A 17,535-nucleotide genomic window follows, 5' to 3' on the forward strand; every position below is an offset into this window, starting at 1 on the left:
ATCCCCCATAACAACTGCCTTCAACCATTAATGTAGTAACAGTGGTACCCGGTTGACAACAATTTCATAACAACCACACACAACCTGCCTGCCATCTCTGAGAATGGGTCACACATTCCCACCGTCAGATTCAGTCTAAACTATTTGCTGGTTTCTTGCACGTAACAGTGATTGAGCCACTTGGTCACAGTGAACATTGAGCCTTTACTGTATCTGCGACTTCAGTCCAGTTTTGAATCTCTCTTATGAAATCTCAAAGGACTCCTTGCACCAAATTCTTATCAATTGGATTTGGCTCCTCTCAGAAAAACACTTATGAGACTCGGTGGTTATGGTGTATTTTCCAGTGTCAGGCCAAGGGGCTCCGTGCTACGTCTGCTTCTGTAGTGTAGTGGTTATCACGTTCGCTTTACACGCGAAAGGTCCCCAGCTCGAAACTGGGCAGAAACAACTTTCTATGTCTCAATTCTTTTCCAACACAGTGAGGTCAGAATGTTCTGGCAGACAATGTGTGTGACTCATAGCATCTCCATTCGCCATTGCTGTCATTCACAGTGAGTGTGATTTTGCAGATGCGGTGGCAACTTTGAGAAAAATTAGGGATGGCAAACTTTCCATTATCTCTCAGTCTGTCACTGCTTTGTCTGTCACACTCAAGCTCAAGCCAAGGTCATGCAAGGCTCATCCCAGGGGTTTGAAAGGAGACACCAGCAAAGAGAGGAACCTCCCAAATGGAAGCAGCATTAGAGATTCTGAACTGCTTGTGGAACAGAAGACAGAGGTATCCTATGAAGCTTGTTGCTTCTCTTTGTGAGAGATTTGGGACAGTAAGCTATACTTCAGTTTTCACAAAGAACTCTATGTAACAAATTCCTAACATTTGGATGTGGCTCCTCTAATGAGAAAAACAAATGGGACCCAACATGTATTTGTGGGTCAAGCAGAGGTGCTTTGTGCCATGTCAGTTTCTGTAGTGTAGTGGTTATCACGTTCGCTTCACACGCGAAAGGTCCCCAGCTCGAAACTGGGCAGAAACATCTTTGTGCGATGATGCTTTAGTTAAACTACTCGGGACCCAACTTCTGTGTCTCCATTTGATATACTGGGTTTCAGAGACTGTTGTTCCAAGGATCCATGAAGACAATCACAGTGAGAGTGTTTTTGCAGATGTGTTGGCAACTTTGAGAAAAATGAAGGATGGCAAGGCTCATCCCAGGGGTTTGAAAGGAGACACCAGCAAAGAGAGGAACCTCCCAAATGAAAGCAGCATTACAGATTCTGAACTGTTTGTGGAACAGAAGATCATGATACCCTATGGTTCTTTGCTTTCTTCAGATCCAGAGGGACTCGCAGCCCCATGTGAAAAAAACTTAGGTTTGATAAGTTCTGTTCCACAAGTGAGGCAGTGTCCTCAAGAGGGACCCGGAGGGCAGTCCAGTACAAGGGCAGAGATCCCCTGGCAGAAGCATCACATTCTGTAGGGGTTTTTCAACATATCCTAATTGACCAGGTCATATGTTATGATCCCAAAGACAAAGCTGGAGGACATTGCCTGGGATAAAGGTCAAGTGGACGACCTGGCTCAGCCCATGCCATTCAGGCTATTAAGGCCCAGTTGGGATCAGCATTCATCCCAAGTGCAGTATACTCTGAGCATATATGAAACCTTTGCAAATTGAGGCAACACAAAGTTGCCAATGTAAGTCCTCAGTCCTTTTCAAAATCCAGTTTACTGGAGTAGAAAGCCAGAACAACAAAAGATTTGTCATCATCCGCCCAACAGAAAGAGTACAATGTAATCAAAGTCAGAACAGCGCCCACTTTCTTTAGACATGGCGGAGTTTGGCAGTGAAGCAGTCCTCGTTAGTATAGTGGCAAGTATCTCCGCCTGTCACGCGGAAGACCGGGGTTCGATTCCCCGACGAGGAGTCCATCTGTGTTTTCTGCTCAATCTTCACTACAGGGCAAATCAGAAGTAATGCTCCAGCATCCAGCTCTCAAGGGTAGGCTTTGCTCCCATCCCCCATAACAACTGCCTTCAACCATTAATGTAGTAACAGTGGTACCCGGTTGACAACAATTTCATAACAACCACACACAACCTGCCTGCCATCTCTGAGAATGGGTCACACATTCCCACCGTCAGATTCAGTCTAAACTATTTGCTGGTTTCTTGCACGTAACAGTGATTGAGCCACTTGGTCACAGTGAACATTGAGCCTTTACTGTATCTGCGACTTCAGTCCAGTTTTGAATCTCTCTTATGAAATCTCAAAGGACTCCTTGCACCAAATTCTTATCAATTGGATTTGGCTCCTCTCAGAAAAACACTTATGAGACTCGGTGGTTATGGTGTATTTTCCAGTGTCAGGCCAAGGGGCTCCGTGCTACGTCTGCTTCTGTAGTGTAGTGGTTATCACGTTCGCTTTACACGCGAAAGGTCCCCAGCTCGAAACTGGGCAGAAACAACTTTCTATGTCTCAATTCTTTTCCAACACAGTGAGGTCAGAATGTTCTGGCAGACAATGTGTGTGACTCATAGCATCTCCATTCGCCATTGCTGTCATTCACAGTGAGTGTGATTTTGCAGATGCGGTGGCAACTTTGAGAAAAATTAGGGATGGCAAACTTTCCATTATCTCTCAGTCTGTCACTGCTTTGTCTGTCACACTCAAGCTCAAGCCAAGGTCATGCAAGGCTCATCCCAGGGGTTTGAAAGGAGACACCAGCAAAGAGAGGAACCTCCCAAATGGAAGCAGCATTAGAGATTCTGAACTGCTTGTGGAACAGAAGACAGAGGTATCCTATGAAGCTTGTTGCTTCTCTTTGTGAGAGATTTGGGACAGTAAGCTATACTTCAGTTTTCACAAAGAACTCTATGTAACAAATTCCTAACATTTGGATGTGGCTCCTCTAATGAGAAAAACAAATGGGACCCAACATGTATTTGTGGGTCAAGCAGAGGTGCTTTGTGCCATGTCAGTTTCTGTAGTGTAGTGGTTATCACGTTCGCTTCACACGCGAAAGGTCCCCAGCTCGAAACTGGGCAGAAACATCTTTGTGCGATGATGCTTTAGTTAAACTACTCGGGACCCAACTTCTGTGTCTCCATTTGATATACTGGGTTTCAGAGACTGTTGTTCCAAGGATCCATGAAGACAATCACAGTGAGAGTGTTTTTGCAGATGTGTTGGCAACTTTGAGAAAAATGAAGGATGGCAAGGCTCATCCCAGGGGTTTGAAAGGAGACACCAGCAAAGAGAGGAACCTCCCAAATGAAAGCAGCATTACAGATTCTGAACTGTTTGTGGAACAGAAGATCATGATACCCTATGGTTCTTTGCTTTCTTCAGATCCAGAGGGACTCGCAGCCCCATGTGAAAAAAACTTAGGTTTGATAAGTTCTGTTCCACAAGTGAGGCAGTGTCCTCAAGAGGGACCCGGAGGGCAGTCCAGTACAAGGGCAGAGATCCCCTGGCAGAAGCATCCCATTCTGTAGGGGTTTTTCAACATATCCTAATTGACCAGGTCATATGTTATGATCCCAAAGACAAAGCTGGAGGACATTGCCTGGGATAAAGGTCAAGTGGACGACCTGGCTCAGCCCATGCCATTCAGGCTATTAAGGCCCAGTTGGGATCAGCATTCATCCCAACGGCAGTATACTCTGAGCATATATGAAACCTTTGCTGAATTTTACTTTTGTAAAAGTCACCTAAGTGCACTTTATGTACAGGAAATGTGTTAGGGAGGACAGATAAATCTGCGCTTCTTACCTACATGTATTATAGTCTGTGCATATCCAAACTGTCAGAAGTCTTAAATTATAAGGTTAAGGGAATGGATCTCCGTATGTATTTGTTTATTGAATGTGTTATTGTGTATATATTGGTATCTTTAACATCCAAATGTTATAAATGGGGGGAAGTGACGTCTCGGCAAGGGGTTGTTTTGTTTGTGCGGGCCGGTGAGCGACCAGCGACGTTCGAGTTAACTGTGGGCCTGCGGACCTACAAGGGATTATTTCCATGGAAACTGGATTATTGCCTGGGCGACACTTTCAGGGATTACCGTGAGGACTGAACTCTTTTTCTGGGCGTTCAGAGGTGGTGAGGATAGCGTGGACTATTTTTGTATTGTTTGCGGCACCTCACCACGCCACACCTGCGTAAACGTTGCTTTGGGACGTTTTTTGGGGATTCACCACTATAAGGGACTGTATGAACATGGGGTTTGGGAAATATTGATGTATGGGATTTGTTTAAATTGTGTGGTTGTGTTCACGTTCCCGTCTTTGTTTGCGGGCACACATCCAGGTGCTACGTGTGTATGATTAGGTTTATTGTCAATACAGATAATTGAATGCAACGTTCTGTGTTCATTTCGTTATTATATATATTATTTCATATGTGGTGGGGCCAGATGACAAGGTTAAAATAAAATATTATTCGTTTATTGTAAGTTGGTCAGGCGGTGGCGCCTGTACACAGCGTGACAGATCCACTGGTGCTCCTTTAAAATAGCATTGTAATTTTCCCCTTTCATCCTAAGCAAGGCAAATTGTTACAGTGGTGGCCAGGATGATAAAATTAATGTGGATATCGCTGTTTACGGATCATGCTGGCTTGACCCGAGGAGTTTTTTTTCTTCCTTCGGTCTTTTGTTTTTTTTTAGTTAAAATAACAGGGGCCGAAAATTGTGTTTTGATACAGCTAATACCTCAGTATCACGGCAGTTTCCGTGTTAATGGTATTTCATTAATAATTAAGTTACATTAACTGTGTTGTTTTTCACCATAACTGTATTATATATTCAGTGAATGTTCGGTTTAATTAATTGATTTGTGAAGATCAGGATCAGAGCAGGGGTAGCTGTGCAAACCTGTCCTACCTGTCCTATATATATATATAAACATATATATTGCATAACTACAGTACAGTGAATACATCCTTTTATTAATGCATACCACAACATTAAGCTTCATGGAGGCCTGTTAGTTTCTCCACTCCTGCTGTGGTCTTGCCTGCCGGCCACCCAACATCTGTGGGAGACGTTTTACTCCCGACCTCGGCTGCAGCTTCTGCTAAACCACCTATTACAATGGAGTTTCCCCAGTTTGGTGACTCGAGGAGTTCGGCTGATGTCACTGATTTCATTGAACAGTGTGAGAACTTTCTTACTCTAAGACCACTGAGTGACTTTGAGCTTTTGGGCACCCTCAACGCTGTTCTAAAAGGACCAGTACGGAGCTGGAGGTTAGCCGCTCGCAGCAAAATATCTAATTGGTCGATGTTCAAAAATGCATTCCTTGAAGCTTTCTTGCCCACCGATTACCAGTCTGAGATTGAGGAGCAACTCTGGTCTAGTGTACAATCACCCAATCAGTGCCTGAGGGACTTTGCTTATGATCACCGGGCGCTCTGCCTGAAGTGGAGTCACGATATGGCAGAGGAGGAGGTTGTGCGGTGAATCCTCAGGGCATGTAATCCGAGGCTGGCCAGTGGCCTACATGGCATTGTGTCCACGGTCGACCAGCTGGTTAAGGTGGGGTCCTTGATAGAGAAAGACTGGAGCAACTCCAAAGACTATTGGAACCGTGTACAGCAGTCCAACTCTTCGGACCGTATGTGCAAAAAATCCAGCAGGAAACCTGAACATGGGCAGGGCTGTGGACATGGTGCAGATGTGGCCCCGGTTCTGGGCATTCCAACCCTCCTGGTGGTACCAATAAGGGTCAGAGGATCAGAGGGGGATGCCGTCCTTGACTCAGGGTGCACATACTCGTTGATGAACAGAACCCTATGGAACAACCTAAGGAGGGCTGGACAGACTCTGAACGTGAGCGAAATCCCAAGGTTCGTTATGGCCAATAGACAAGAGAGTAAGGCTCTAGGGAAAACTAACCTGCTCCTCACCCTCCATGATACTCACATCTCCATCAGCGTACATATACTTAGGGATGATCAGCTGTACATGCCTCTACTGCTTGGTCTAGACTTTATGTGTGCGAGCCAGATAGTCTTAATGTCCCACCTGAGGAAGTATGTTATGCCGGGGGAGAAAGAGCATAAGTTTTTACCCAAAACCCGGGATGCATTGCCGTGGGGGTTTCAAGACTCAATAGTCAATTTCTACATGGCGTTATGGGAAAATGCTAGCATCGAGCAGCCCAGCCTTCCTCTCTTAGAGGCTCAACCTGAGGTGGTTAGACCACTGCTGCAGAAGTGGTCTACAGTTTGGACAGAGTCCATGGGTGCAACTGAGATCGTAAAGCACAAGATCATGACCACAGATGAGCTGCCAGTGCGAAGGAGAGCCTATAGAGCATCACTGCATAAACAAGCGGTTATTGAGGAGCAGATTAAGAAGATGCTCAGTGATGGTGTAATAGAGCCTTCCTCCTCTGCCTGGGCCTCACCAGTGGTTTTAGTCCCAAGGAAGGATGGGACTCCGCGTTTTTGTGTGGACTATAGAGGCCTCAATGCCAAAACGCATCACGATGCATATCCAATGCAGTTGGTGCATGGAATTCTGGAGTCCTTGCAGGGTGCCCAATATTTTAGCTCACTTGATCTCCAGAGAGGTACTGGCAGGTGGCCATGGACGAAGAGAGCAAAAGAAAGACCGCCATGACCACCCATCTAGGCCTCTTCCAGTTTAGGGTTATGCCATTTGGTCTGCGGAACACTGGTGCCACTTTTCAGCGGCTGATGGAAACTGTCCTGGTGGGGTTAAAGGGGAAAATCTGTTTCGTCTATATAGATGACATCATCGTTTTTTCCAAGACTCAGGAGCAGCATCTACGGGACCTGGATGCAGTCTTCCAAAAGCTGCATGAGGCCAATCTAACTCTCAATGTGAAGAAATGCCATCTTCTTCAGACTCAGCTAACATTTTTGGGGCATATAGTATCAGGGGAGGGGGTGGTCGTGGACCCAGCAAAGATTGAGGCCATAACAGCCTATCCAGCACCCACAGACTTGAAGAGTCTCCAAAGATTCCTTGGATTAGTAGGCTGGTACCACAAGTTTCTACCCAGTATGGCGGACATGGTGGCTCCTCTGAATAACCTCAAGAGGAAAGGAGTATTGTGGGAGTGGACTGAGCAATGTCAAGTCGCCTTTGAACACCTCAAGAGTATGGTGCACTCACCACCAGTGTTGGCTCAGCCGCGGCCGCTCCTTGGCTTTCTGGTTCACTGTGACGCTAGCGACGTGGGACTAGGGGCCGTCCTGATGCAGACTATCGAGGGAGAGGAGAAAGTTATAGCCTTTGCCTCAAGAACACTGCAGGGTGATGAACTGAGGTACTCCACCTCGGAGAAGGAGTGCCTAGCAGTCGTCTGGGCAGTGGAGAAATGGCGGCACTACCTAGATGGGGAGACATTCGAAGTATTCACAGACCACAGCGCTCTAACCTGGGCCTTTAACTGCCGTAAGAGATCATCTCGCCTGACCAGATGGACTCTGCAGCTCCAGCCTTACTCATTCAGAGTCAATTATAAAAAGGGCTATGTAATGTTGTCCCTGATGCTCTATCCCGGGCACCACCATTATCAGAAGGGAATGTTTGTGTTGCTGTTGCAAAATCTTACTGGTCTGTCTTACCCAGCTCCCTTCAGGCTATCGAAAGCACCCAGCAGGCCGACATACTTTGTAAAGAGCTTAGCCTTTCCATCGAGCAGCCCACACCTGGTTGCATTCACTATGAATACCAACAAGGAGTGCTGTACCGAGGTGTGCCTTCAAAATATGGGGGATTTAATTACCAGATGGTTGTCCCCGCTGTACTTGTGCCAGAGTTTCTGGCTTATTTTCATAACATTCCTTTTGGAGGACATCTGGGGAGGATGAAAACCCTCCTAAAAATCCTGGAGGGTTCGTGGTTGCCAACGGTCCGTAAAGATGTGTGGAGCCATGTCTGAGCTTGTACTGTATGCCAGCAATATAAGGCTTCTAATCAGAAACCAGCTGGGCAACTCCAGACCACAGAGGTCAAGGCTCCGGGGGAAATGATAGGAGTAGACTTCATGGGACCCCTACCACTCAGCAAAGCCCGGAATTCAGTGCTGATGGTAGTCGTGGATTACTACACCAAATGGGTGGAGCTTTTCGCCCTGAAGGATGCTAAGACGCCAAAGGTCTGTCAGGTCCTGAAAAATGACATTTTCACTCGCTGGGGGGTTCCCAACTACCTGGTGTCAGACCGAGGCCCCCAATTCACAAGCCAGCTGATGGCTAGTCTTTGTCAGTCGTGGGGCATAACCCAAAAGCTCACTACGGCCTACCACCCACAGACCAATCTGACAGAGAGGGTTAATAGGACATTGAAGACCATGATCGCCTCTTTTGTGGGGGACTACCATTATGATTGGGACCGGTGGCTGCCAGAATTTAGGTTGGCTATCAACACTGCAGTGCACGAGACCACTGGGGTGACCCCTGCAGTGTTATCTCTCGGACGCACCCTCAAAGGCCCACTGGAGCGTCTCATACAAAGATCCCCTGCACCTAGCACATCAGCATACCACATCCTACACTCACACACACAATTGCTCAAAGAGGTTGAAAGACATGTTGGGGTGGCCAAAGCCAGACAAGCCAGGTATTACAATGCACGACGCAAAGATGTACACTTTGCTGTTGGGGATCTGGTCTGGGTTAGGGCACGCCCATTGTCTAAAGCCTCAGCTAAATTCTCTGCCAATTTTGCACCCAGATGGTCAGGGCCCGTAAGGGTAGAGAAAAGGTTAGGTCCGATAAATTACAGAGTTCGTTGGTTGTCTGACAAGATGAAGGTGGACAATATAAAGGCGGCGCCGCCCGTACACAGCGTGACAGATCCACCCGTGCTCCTTTAAAATAGCATTGTAATTTTCCCCTTTCATCCTAAGCAAGGTGAATTGTTACACTTTGTCTATCCAGAAGACTTGTAGAAGACTTGAGGAGGGCCCAAAGTACAGTATGTAATATTTGTATAATACTGTATTTTAAATTACACAGCTAAAGTATATTTATAATTAGAATTGTTATACTGTTGCATTCAAGAGTGAATCAAAATAATATTGTTTGCATTATTCATATTGAAAATAAGCAGAACAGTGTTGTTAGGATGAAATCGAGTAAAACTAGTTTTAATAACAGCAACATAGAACATCCAGAACTTAGGAACACAATTTACATACAGAATATGCTTTGTCTGTCGGTCAGTGCATGTGTCTCATGACTTTGGCGTGATTTGGACACATGATGCATTCAATACTAACAAGATTTGAATGAACAGGTGACCAGTGCTCTGTAGCAGCAGTGGCTGCTATTTCCTTCTCTCTGCGGCCAATCTTTCCTTTTCTGTTTTGTAGGATTTGTTGGCTGAATTCTACAGAACTGATAAGTGTCCTTGAGCTTCTGCAAGTCTTCCTGATCCACAAGAGAAAAGGCAGTGGAGAGGAGTTGACAAACTGTGCTGAAGAGGGGATGATGCTCTGAAGTGCACTCTCTTGTGAAGCGCCTCATGCAGTGAAACAAATCCAACTTGACCACAATGTTGGGGTTGTAATGTGTACGGGATGCACAGGTGTTCTGCAGAGTCCCAGCAGTGGCCTCAGTGATGATAGGGTGTGTGGTCCTCCAGGCATCCCAGTTAAGATACTCTCTGTGGTGAAGGTCAGGGATTCTGAATGGTGTGCAGCAATCCCTGAACACAAGAAAGAAATAATAATACCCTTTGAGAGTCAGAAATATTACAAGTGTTATGACAGTGAAAGGAGATGGAGGTATTTTTTACCTCTCTACCCAGTGGTAATTGGCCTTCTCCCCCCCTGCATCGTCGTACCTCTTTTCTAACCCCTGGCACATGGGTTCAAGGGACTTCTCTGTCTCAGACTGCACCATGACCCAGGAGACAATCATCCAATTCTCATTCATGATTGCATAACTTGACATGGTGCCAGACGACAAGGTCACTTTTCGTACCACCTTCCTGGTGTGGTCAGACCGCAAGACCTGTCCGAAAGTGCCCTGCAGGAGTTTGGTGATGGCTGGCTCTTGGCGCTTATACTCATCAATAAGGCAGTCAGTCAGTTAGGAAGCAGAGACGGAGATTCCACACCATCCATCTGCATCGTCATATGCAACAAAAGAATGTGGCATATCATCCATCCTCACAAGCTGAGTAAGAGTCTTCTGCCCATAAAACCACATTCAGCATTCTTGACATTCTGTATGCTGCAAAGATATGCCAGATGAGCATGTTCATATTTAAGGTGCATAAGCTCATTCACCTGGTTCGCCATGTCTGATGGTGACTTGCCTGTACGCCTCAGCTCCTGAAGCACAGACTTGCAAATGGCCTTTTTGTATGTAAGGAATGCTGGGACAATGTTTGTGAAACGCTTCGGCAGTTTATCCAGCCACCGAGGACTGTCGGCAAACCAGATCCTCTTGCACATCCTGCAGCGAAGGCGCGACGCATAGATGTAATACTATCCACTGGTGCCAACAATCACTCGAGGCCTACCCACACCAGCTGAAACTACATCTGGGTTTGAACAGCCATGAAGGCATTGGAGTATATACATATTTCTCAGTCTCACCATAATTTCACTCTCAGGCTTCCATATAAAAAAGGAATGGAGCTGAAAGAAATTGCGGCATGGAAGCGTTGACACAGAGTCAATGAGTTCTGGCTGAGGAGGGAGACGCCACAATGAAACAGCTTTTCCTGGCTTGATTCCATGGTGGAACCCATGCCACAATCCCAGAGAATGGAGCTCTGTCCTCATCCACACCTTCTGATGATGACAACAGGTCCAACTGTTTATATCCTGATCTGGTTAATGTGTAAAATCTGATGGCTCAGCTGAGAGAATGTGGATTACAAAAAAGATAATTAGTGACTCGTGGTCATTTACACAAATTTTATTATCATCAAAGATTGTATAATAAATGAAAATGTTTTGGGGGCCAAGTAACATCTTACTGTGTGGTGGCTCAGGTATACGAGAGGCAGGTCTGAGTGTTGGTGGGGGAACAATAATAGAGGGACCAGCTGAGAAAATAGATGAAAAAAGAGATGAGAGAGATGTCACAGCACTTACACTTACACTTTCTATTCTTGTTATAGACTGTATAAGAAAGAACAAATTACACATTTGGGGCACAATAATACTCAAGAAAATAGATATTAAACATCATACTGTGTGGTGGCTCGGGTATATGAGGGGCAGAGGATGTCTCAGAATGTAGGAGGGTTCCTGAAAATATCGATGTTTCAATTAGAATCATAAAACTTTATTAGGGCCCGAGCACCGAACGGTGTATTTCGAAGGATTTGTATTTCCCTTTTGGGGCTTTTTCAGGGCCTAGACATGCTCAAATTGTTACCAAAGTTGGCAGGGAATTCAAAACCCCAAAAAGTAATTTTATTCTGGAGTAATTTGAAATGGGCGTGGAAAAATGGCTCAACAGCGCCATCTAAGGAAAAGCCCCTCAGTTAGCTTTCACCGATCTTCACAAAAATCGTAGCCCAGGTGTATCATGACCAGACAAACAAAAAAGGTCAGAGGTGCAATTGGAAAAAAAGCAACAGGAAGCCCGCCATTTTGGCTTTAGTGGCCATTTTGACCATTTTAGACATTTTTACTTTGACGAACTTGTCCCAGGGCTTTCATCAGATCAACTTCAAATTGAGATGAGTGTCATTTAAACAAGATAAAAGATAAAAACTAACTCAAAGATCGATTTTTCATCACACGGTGTGACCGTGGCGTGGCGACAAAGTTTGATTACACGCCATCAAAACACGAGGTTCTGTATCTCGGACATACATGGTCCAATCGAGTCCAAACTAGACATGTAAGACAAGAGTCCCGGCCTGCTGACATCTACACAGAAATCATGACTTCAAATCACAGCGCCACCTGCTGGCTAAAGGAAGTGACATGTTTTATACTTTGATGAACTGCTCCTGGCTGCTTTACAATATACAGCTCAAATGAGCTCAGTCAAGTCATTGGATCATGGTCAGAATTGTGACATTTCCTCAAACCGTGTAAACATTGAGGTGCGGCGAAGGTTCATCCTTCGCCAAAGGAGACGATGTTGTCATAACTCCAGTGTGCATTGTCCTATCACCGCCAAACTGCTGTCTCATGATCAGAGATCAAGCCTGAACAGCTCTATGTGTCAATATTTCCTCAGTGTCATAGCGCCACCTACTGATTCACCATGAAACAGGAAGTACTTTGTAAATCTACTCTGCACTATCCAACCGGCTCCGAACTACTGACCTATGATCACAATCCTGATCTGAACAGCTCCATATATTAATATTAGTTCAGGGTCATAGCGCCACCTACTGATCAGTGTGATAATTAAGTTGTTGTAACATTGTCCAATTGACACAAAATTGCTCACGCTACATCAGAGCCCCTACTTGAACAGATATATTAGTCTGTAGGTAATAATAGTGATGGCGCCACCTACTGGCAACAGGAAGTAAGCTTTGTTTTACAACTATCATTCGATTTACATAAAATTCACAGTGTGATGTGTAATTGATGGCGTGGACCGTAATGAGCAATTAGCAGGCAAGGATCGACATCGCGTGACGGACGCAGGAAGTGAAGCGTTTATCATTGCCGCAGTGCGCAAAACGCATGCAACGCGGAGACGTGCGATTGGTCATTGATCGCTCTCTCCACTAACCGCAACAGGCTTCAAAATGCCTGTGCTCAGGCCCGTTAGTGCTACAACGTAGCCCTAGTTACAGTTTTCATTGTAGTCAAAACATTAACATTAACATTAATATTTTAGTCTTTTAAATATGCATTACTCTGGGGAAGCTAATGCAAGCTGTAACTTTTTAAGTCAAACTTGTTGGCAAACAGATAATTCATCCAGCAGACACAGAGCAACATTATCACACATCTGGAGTCTTGTTCATGTCCACCAGGTAAATTCTATCCAATATTCTCTCTGCTTTTATCACAGTTTTTGGTCTCCTTCAAATCTTGAGTTTAACTTTTTCCCTGAAACCAAATGGCTGCTGCTGCTTTTGGAAGTCGCACTAATGATAGCAGAGAGGGTGAAAAGTTATGGTGAAACACGGCATATAAAACAATAAACCTGCAGAGTCAGATGATTGTTCTCTGGGTTCATCAGCTTTATGTTGGACTAACATTAGTGCCCTGGTAATGATCAGATTTTTTGAGAGAGACAGAACTCCACACAGATTATAAGAAACTGGGTTAATGTAAGAATCAGTGATATATGTGTATGAGTAATGATGTCTCTATGTAAACGTCTGTTCCAGAATATGATCTTAGCCAGAATAATGCTCACAATCAGGATATTGTCTTGTGAACACACTCACAGTTGTGTCCTCAGCTGCTGCTCCCAGGCGACCAATAAGATAAAATGTTGCAGCTTTAACAAATAACTGATTTAATTTTTAGCACGAGTGAAGAATTAATAACAACCTCACAACCAGATGTCTCAGACGTTAATACAGATATGTTCAACTTGCATTGCTTTAAGCCTGTGTTGAAGTAATCTACTTGTGTACAGGAAGCTCACAAGATGGTGAATGAAGCAAACGTCAAACAAGCAGCAGCAGAGAAACAACTTTAGGAGGCTCAAGGGAAGGTGTGTGTTGTTCCTCTTTGTTTCTGTCCAAACCTGAAAATGAGATGTCTGATGAATTGAACTTTTGTCCCGTAAAAATTCCTCGGACTCTCCTAAACTACTCATGAATCCATCTCTGATTAGTCTTAAAATAGGCTGCAGTAAAGACATATTTTATTAACAAGAGGACATAAATAGTGTTGATGCCACTGATTTCTCTCCCATCATAATTTTTCTTTCTTTCCCTCTATATGTTCTGTGTCTGACTCCCAGATTGACGTCCTTCAAGCAGAGGTCACAGCGCTGAAGACTCTGGTGTTGACATCCACACCTTCCTCACCGAAACCGCCAGCTGCATCCACAACTGCAGCCTCCGGGAGCCAGGGGGCCGTACAAACACGTCGGGGGACACGTCCGCAACAAGAGTGCGAGCGGTATTTTTCCATCCTCACCTGGAAAACATGAACCTTCTTCTGTGGCCAAAGAGGACCGAGAGGTGACCTTCATAAAATGTTGTACACTTTCCTCTCTTCTCCTTAAAATACATTTCTGCATCTTTGGACTTCGTTCTCTTTTCCCATCAATTATTCTTGCTTCCTTTTCTCTTATCTTGTTCTTTAGCTTTTTGATTTCTTTTCTTTTTCTCTCACTACTAACCTCTGCCTGACTTGTTCTTCCTCTCTGTCTCTGGTGTCTCTTCCTCTCTCAGCCTGCTGTTCCTGCTCTCCTTTCTCTGATTCTCTGCCTGGTTCCCGGACAGTCTGTCAGTATGACCTATGACTCTTACTGGCGGCAGCGGGGAGCGGGTTTAAATACTGGCAGCAGACAGGTAACTGCATCCCTTCAGCCAGGCTCCATGGAGTTTTAGCTTTAGCTGCTGGATCTGTATTCTGTAATTATCTGAATTGACAAGGATAGTGAGCAAGTTTTTGGACCGTACAGCTTCATACACTTTGCCCGTAAACTATTCAATTCCTGCACAGAGGAGAAAACAGGACATACAGAAGTGATTTAAAGACAAATGTTTCCGAGTCAAGATTTTCTCATAAACGAAGACGTTCAGGCTCTTTAGGCCTGAGGACAGACTGACACGGACACCTACAGTGAGGATGGCTGTGAGCGCCACGTCGTTGTTGATGCAACCCTCAGACCGAGCTCTCAGAGCCAGACTGACGAACCACATACAGGGAACCCAGAACTTGTTGTGAGGAGATGGCAAGTCCTCCAGGTGCCTCAGCTCCTCGGGCGTCATCAATCCTGAAAGACAGACGCAGTGTGGGGATAAAGGCCAAAATGATATCATCAGAGAAAGCATAAGAGATGTTGCTCTCCGTGTGTTTCCTCACTTCTTATTCTCAGCTGTTACACCACCATATATTACTTTGTATCACACAAACAGTTCAACCACATTAGAGGGTGACTGAGGCGACATCCATATTACTATGCCTGCGTTTTAAAACAGTGTTTTTAACTAAAACGATCACGTCCACACAAGCATTGCATCTCCGCATCCTGACTATCCCTGTCCATACCCACGCATCTGAAAGCATATATCATGTAACGTTTCACACACACTGGAAAGCAGATTGTTGACTTTAAGGATTTTATTTTCTTGGACCGTCTTGGTTGCGCAGCAGTGATGAGTTTTAGAACCAAAATGTAATAGTATGGATGTAGCCTGATTCTGAGCCTGTGCCACACTGGTCCAAAAGCACCACCTTAGTGGCTTCAAGACTCTGTAGGAGCAGGGCCAGCAGCTTTTTGGTGTTTGTGTTGTATAGGATGAGACTAGGGAGGAATTGAACAGTAAGTTTCAGTGGTTTCATCAGCAAGTCGTACCTGCCTGCACCAGGTGCTGCACGGTGGGAAACCTCTTGTAGACGGCTGTGCTGACAGAGCGGTAGATGAGGACACCGGACAGGTTGGCGTATCGCATCAGAGTCCGGCGGGTCAGCCTGGAGGCCTCATCGGCTCCACGAACATGACCACCCACCAATGCTGTCAGGCGGTCCGGCCAGGGGACGTTTTCAAACTAGCCCACCAACGGGACACGACCAAGGTCACATAGAAGCCTGGATAAGGAATTTAAAAATGATGGAATTAATGACGGCCTGCATTGTGATGGTTTGCACATGTTTGGATTAGCATTCAAATTTGAGAGAGAAAAACCACTCAGCTCCGACTCACCCAGCACAAAGGAGACAGGAATGAGCTCTGCGTAGCGGTCACAGTATATCGCCAGCTTCTCAAACAGCCTCTTCTGCTCATCACTCAACACAAACATGGAGAACAAAACATCTGCATGAGTCTGTGACAGATTAAATAACTGAGAGACCTGTAAAAAGAACTAGTGCCACACTTTATGGTCTAATACACCTTTTCTTCATAAGGTACAGAAGCAACCAACCATGATAAAAAAAATCCCTGTTTCTCCAAATAACGTACAACTTGTTCTTGTTTTAACAAGATCCTTTTCATGTTATATCATATTTTTGTATTTATCTGACATATATTTCTTGTTGATACAAAATACCAAATTTAATTTAATTTCTTGTATAACATAATTTATCAACACATCTCATTAAAACAAGAAAACGTTTCCTCTCTTCATAATAGAAATTAATTTAATTAAAATGTTACAATGATTAAAAACATTGTAAATCAATAGAATTTTCTAAATAATTTTAATATATACATTTTTATTTCTAAATATATTTTTGTCATTAGGGCAGCAGTATGCTGTTATCCTAAGATTTACTCTACATTTTGTCCAGTTTGAATCCACTTGCCATGGCTGTCACACTGCCATAATGTGGTATAATAACCGTTATTTTTATAACACAGCTCTAAAACCTTTCATGTTGTATGAATACTGTTAAACAATATCAAAATTAAATCTGACAAATCAGCCCAGGCATAAATATATATATAGCAGATATTGGCTTATCAATAGTATATTGCGTGAATCTATCAGCCAATAAGTAGCGTTAAATTACAGAACAGAAATTGTTCAAGATGAATAGAAAAACTGTTTTACATTGTTTGTCCACCAGAGAGCACTGACAACAGCATTTTTCAACTCAGCTATTAAATATCAATATCAAATATGTTGATATGTTGATATCTGAATAAAAAAATCCAGTATGGTTCTGGTAATATTCATCTAGAATCTAGGTAGAAATGTGCACAGCTGAGTTGTTACTGGTCAGAAAGTGTTAGTGATTAACCCTCTCCAGCCGCGGATATGAAGTCCTCAAGGTGGGGAGGTCCGGAATAGCAGTGTACTCCTCTGCTGTCTTCTTCGGGACACCTGATGTGCTGGGACACACAGCGACCAGACAAAGGAGCAGCAGAAAACCTGAGCAGGGTTGTGTGGTTGGTCGGTGAGTGTTGAATCTGGGCTAAATACAAAAGGTTTTATTGGTTCCCTACTCTCCATAGAGAACGACATAAACTTGGTGGTTGTCTGCTGCACTGGATAAGGATAGATTCATTCAAATCAAATCAGGGTGTATTCATATAGTTGCACTAGTAGTTGCAAATACAAGGTGCTTAACAATGCAGTCAAAATATGAATAAAATGCAACAATACAGCAATATCATGAGAAATAAAATAAAGCAGGTAGATGAAATAAAATGGATGTGTTCATATAACTATGCTCCTTTGGGGTGTGACAATAAGGACCTTCCACCACCTCTAGTAGAGACAGTTAATACATTTTATATTTTCCGCTCGACAACATGTTCAACCATGGAAAGTTAACCAGACATGTGAGTGAGTAACGCACTTCTCTGTCACAACATCTACTCTCTGTGAGCAAAGTGCAAGCCAGCAGATTTGACCTGTGTTTTCATGTAAAATCTTATCTAGACGAAAATAAAGAGCGAACAGGAGCCATTTTTCAATCTGTGG

General features: G+C 44.3%; 5 non-coding genes across 5 annotated transcripts; all 5 read left to right on the forward strand.

Moving 5' to 3' along the window:
- Positions 1–377: 377 nt before the first annotated feature.
- trnav-uac lies at positions 378–450 on the forward strand. Its single transcript has one exon. It is a non-coding gene; the product is annotated as a tRNA-Val (tRNA).
- Positions 451–964: 514 nt separating this feature from the next.
- On the forward strand, positions 965–1,037 carry trnav-cac. Its single transcript has one exon. It is a non-coding gene; the product is annotated as a tRNA-Val (tRNA).
- Positions 1,038–1,857: 820 nt separating this feature from the next.
- Positions 1,858–1,929, forward strand: trnad-guc. The gene has a single exon. It is a non-coding gene; the product is annotated as a tRNA-Asp (tRNA).
- A 466-nt stretch (positions 1,930–2,395) lies between these two features.
- Positions 2,396–2,468, forward strand: trnav-uac. Its single transcript has one exon. It is a non-coding gene; the product is annotated as a tRNA-Val (tRNA).
- Positions 2,469–2,982: 514 nt separating this feature from the next.
- trnav-cac lies at positions 2,983–3,055 on the forward strand. The gene has a single exon. It is a non-coding gene; the product is annotated as a tRNA-Val (tRNA).
- Positions 3,056–17,535: the final 14,480 nt, after the last annotated feature.

The sequence above is a fragment of the Hippoglossus hippoglossus genome, chromosome 5 (assembly GCF_009819705.1).
Source record: "Hippoglossus hippoglossus isolate fHipHip1 chromosome 5, fHipHip1.pri, whole genome shotgun sequence".
Lineage (NCBI taxonomy): Eukaryota > Metazoa > Chordata > Actinopteri > Pleuronectiformes > Pleuronectidae > Hippoglossus > Hippoglossus hippoglossus.